We start from the raw sequence: 4,021 nt of genomic DNA, 5'->3' as shown, positions 1-4,021 counted from the left end.
ATGGTGTGATCCACTCCATCTTCCACTGTCAGCTTCTGGTAGTCAGAGGTTGAGGATTGCCCCGAGCATGGGGTTGTGTTCCTGACAATTTGACTAGTAAGCATTGATGGACCTACCCTCCATGAACTTATCCAGTTCTTTTTTGAAGCCAGTTATATTGTTGGCAATCACAACATCCCATGGCAATAAGTTCCACAGGTTAGTTGTGCATTGTGTGAAAAAGTGCTTCCTCTTGTTTATATTAAACCTGCTGCCTATTCATTTCATTGTGTGACCCCTGTGTTTTGTATTGTTTGAATAGGTAAATAACACACTCTTTTTCCTTTTTCCACATCATTCATGATTTTTCCACAACTCTGTTGCACTTCTCTGTACCTTTTCAAGTTAAACTATATCCTTTTTGAGATCAGGTGACTAGAACTGGACACAGTATTCAAGGTGTGGGCTCACCATGAATTTATATAGTAGCATTATTATATATTCTGTCTTATTTTTGATCCAATTCCTAATAGTTCCTGACATACTGTTACCCATTTAGACCACTGCTGTGCATTGAGTGGACATTTTCAGAGAATTATCCATGGTGACTCTAAATCTTTCTTAAGTGGCAACAACTAATTTAGCACTCATTATTGTACAAGTATTATTGAATTTTTTACTTTGCCCTAATCAACATTGAATTTAATCTGCCATTTTGTTCCCCAGTCACAGTTTTGTGAGATCCCTCTGCAAGTCCTCAAAGGCTGCTTTGTACTTACAAAATAATTCAAGCAAACTTTGCCACTTCACTATTCACCTCCTTTTCCAGATCAGTCATGAATCTATTGAATAGCACAGGTCCTGGTACTGAGCATTGTGGAATTCCGCTCTTCACCTCTCTCCAGTATGAAAACTGACCATTTTTCCCTAACCTGTTTCCTATCTTTCAACTAATTATTGATCCAGAAGATGACCTTCTCTCATCATATGGCTACTTTTTTCCTTAAAAGGCTTTGGTGAAGAACTTTGTCAAAGGCTTTCTGAAGATGCAAGAACAATATCAACTGAATCACCCTTATCCACATGCTTGTTGATTCTCTCAAAGAATTCTAATAGATTGGTGAGGCATGACTTCCCTTTAGAAAAGCTGTGTTGAGTCTTCTCCAACAAGTTATAGTGTTCTTTACTATAGTGTCTACCAATTTGCCCAGTACCGAATTTAGGTTCACTGGCCTGTAATCACCAGCATCATCTCTGGAGCACTTTTTAAAAATCGACATTATATTAGCTATCTTCCAGTCATCTGGTGCACAGTCTAAATTAGCTGTTACCACTCAGGAAACAGATTTTGGAGTCGTAGATAGTTCTTTGAAAACATCCACTCAATGGGCAGCGACAGTCAAAAAAGCAAACAGAATGTTGGGAATCATTAAGAAAGAAAATATCATATTGCCACTATATAAATCCATGGTAAGCCCACATCTTGAATACTGCATGAAGACATGGTCTTCCCATCTCAAAAAAGATATACTGGAATTGGAAAAGGTACAGAAAAGGGCAACAAAAATGATTAGGGGTATGGAATGGCTGCCATATGAGGAGAGATTAATATCACTGAGATTTTTCATCTTGGAAAAGGGACAACTAAGGGGGGATATGATTGAGGTCTATATAATCATGACTGGTGTGGAGAAAGTAAATAAGGAAGTGTTGTTTATTCATTCTCATATCACAAGAACTAGGGGTCACCAAGTGAAATTAACAGGCAGCAGGTTTAAAACAAACAAAAGGAAGTATTTTTTCACACAATGCACAGTCAATCCGTGGAACTCATTGCCAGAGGATGTTGTGAAGGACAAGACTATAACAGGGTTCAAAAAAAGAACTAGAAAAAGTCATGGAGGATATGTCCATCAATGGCTACTAGCCAGGATCAGCAGGGATGGTGTACCTAGTCCGGTATGGGCAAACGTTTTGGCCTGAGGGCCACATTGGGTTCCAAAACTGTATGGAGGGCTGGGTAGGGAAGGCTGTGACTCCCCAAACAGCCTGGCCCCTACCCCCCCACTTTCCACCCCTTGACTGCCCCCTTCAAAACCCCCCCACCCATCCAACCCCCCCTACTCCTTGTCCTCTGACCTGCCCCCTTACCATGCCGCTCAGAGCAGCATGTCTGGAGCTGCACCAGCTGGCTGGAGCCAGCCCTGCCACTGTGCTGCCTGGCAGGAGTTCACAGCCCCACCACCCAGAGTGCTGGCGGCACGGCGAACTGAGGCTGCGCGGGAGGGAGGACAGCAGAGGAGGGGCCAGGGGCTAGCCTCCCCAGCCGGGAGCTCAAGGGCCAGGCAGGATGGTCCCGCGGGCCAGATGTGGCCCACGAGCTGTAGTTTGTCCACCTCTCTTAGAATCATAGAATCCCTAGTCTTTGTTTTCCAGAAGCTGGGAATGAGCAACAGGGGATGGATCACTTAATGATTTACCTGTTCTGTTCATTCCCTCTGGGGCACCTGGCATTGGTCACTGTCCAAGTACAGGCTACTGAGCTGGATGGATCTTTATTCTGACCCAGTATGGCCGTTCTTGTGTTCTTATTAGTGTATTCTCTATTATAGGTTTTTCTATGATACTATTCACCAAACACAACACAGCCAAGATTGGATATATCTTTGCAGTACCCCTGTATGATAGGAAATTTTTATTATTTCCATTTAGAGGTGGGGAAACTGAAGCAGAAAGATTAAATAACTTGGTCAAGGAAACACAGAAAGTCAATACAGAGACAGGAGTAGTACCAAATCTTCCGAATCCCTTTGTCCAGTGCCTCAACCAGAGGACCACCCTTCCCATCTGGTTTTGTAAGGTCAATGATCTGTATTATACAACATCTTAATTCTTGCTTTTAAAATAATTTTACAGGACTACACTTTTTCACCTGGCACTCATGGCACATATAAAGGGATGCTCTTGCCTCTTGTGAGTGCCTGCTTCCAGTCGGCTGTGAGCCTGATGTTTCTTAGTTCTTGGAACAGGTCAGCATCCACCTCTTATGAACAGCCCCCGGCTGATGGTTTCTTCAGCAGGTCGTCAGTGACCCAGCCCTCCAGCTGAGTCACACATACTGTCTGAAAGTGGAACAGAACAAACAAATCCCATCTGGGATATACAGTCTTGACCTTCGGCAAAGGCTTCCTCTCAAGAGACGCTGCCCTCTATACCTGTGCAATCTCTGTTGGTGTGTCCTTTTCAGCACTCCCCCCTGCCAAACTCCAGGCTCAGTGCTTAACCAGACTAACAGGGCCCATCAGACTACCCTCGCTTGTTCTGGTTAGGTTCTCGCCTCAATACTTGCTCAGTCCCCTAAGCCAGACAGGAGTTCCTTCTTAGCTTCCTGGGTCTTTGGCAGCCCTCACTATGTTCAGCCTTGCCTGCACCGAGCTGTCTGTGGACCTGCTGCTCTTCTAGCCTGCAAAGAACCTGGTCCTCTCTTTTCCAGATCCAAGGAGGAACTGACTGCTCTGTCTCTGCTCCTTTTTATATGCTCCTCCTGGCCCCTGATTGGCCGCTCCAGCAGACCCTATTATTGGCTGCTTGGAGGACTTCTCCTCTGCTCTTTTCTGAGGTGGGGTGAGGCAGGGTTATGAGGGCTCCAGAAGGGGACCTCCAGACCTATTCTACCCCATCACAGAACAGAATAAACTTGCTGAGTAAGACAATTAGATTCTTTCTCTCTCTACTTCACTTTCTCCATGTGTAAAATGGGGATAATGATACAGTACCTCATAAAGCACTTTGAGATCCTCATATGAAAAATGACCTCTAGTTTGGAAATATTATTATTGGGGCAGAGAGAGGGAGTCATATTGCTCAACAGTGAATAATTCATGAAATGAAGTAGTGACATTGGTACACATTGGGAGCATCACTCCATGATTGCATTTCCTAGAAGTGTAGTGGACATGTGGTTAAAAATGGTACTTTGAGGGTGGTGGTAATTAGAAAGGGTATTCTTGGCTCTGGCAGTGGTGCCCAGAAGAAGGAAAAT

General features: G+C 44.2%; 1 long non-coding RNA gene across 1 annotated transcript; it reads left to right on the top strand.

The window, feature by feature from the left end:
• The first annotated feature begins 1,000 nt into the window (after positions 1–1,000).
• On the top strand, positions 1,001–2,602 carry LOC122457653. The gene is made up of 3 exons (XR_006277304.1): positions 1,001–1,149; positions 1,820–1,824; positions 2,592–2,602. It is a non-coding gene; the product is annotated as an uncharacterized LOC122457653 (long non-coding RNA).
• Positions 2,603–4,021: the final 1,419 nt, after the last annotated feature.

Source organism: Dermochelys coriacea, chromosome 1, assembly GCF_009764565.3.
Source record: "Dermochelys coriacea isolate rDerCor1 chromosome 1, rDerCor1.pri.v4, whole genome shotgun sequence".
Classification (NCBI taxonomy): Eukaryota; Metazoa; Chordata; order Testudines; family Dermochelyidae; genus Dermochelys; species Dermochelys coriacea.
This window is presented reverse-complemented; position numbering and strand designations above follow the sequence as displayed.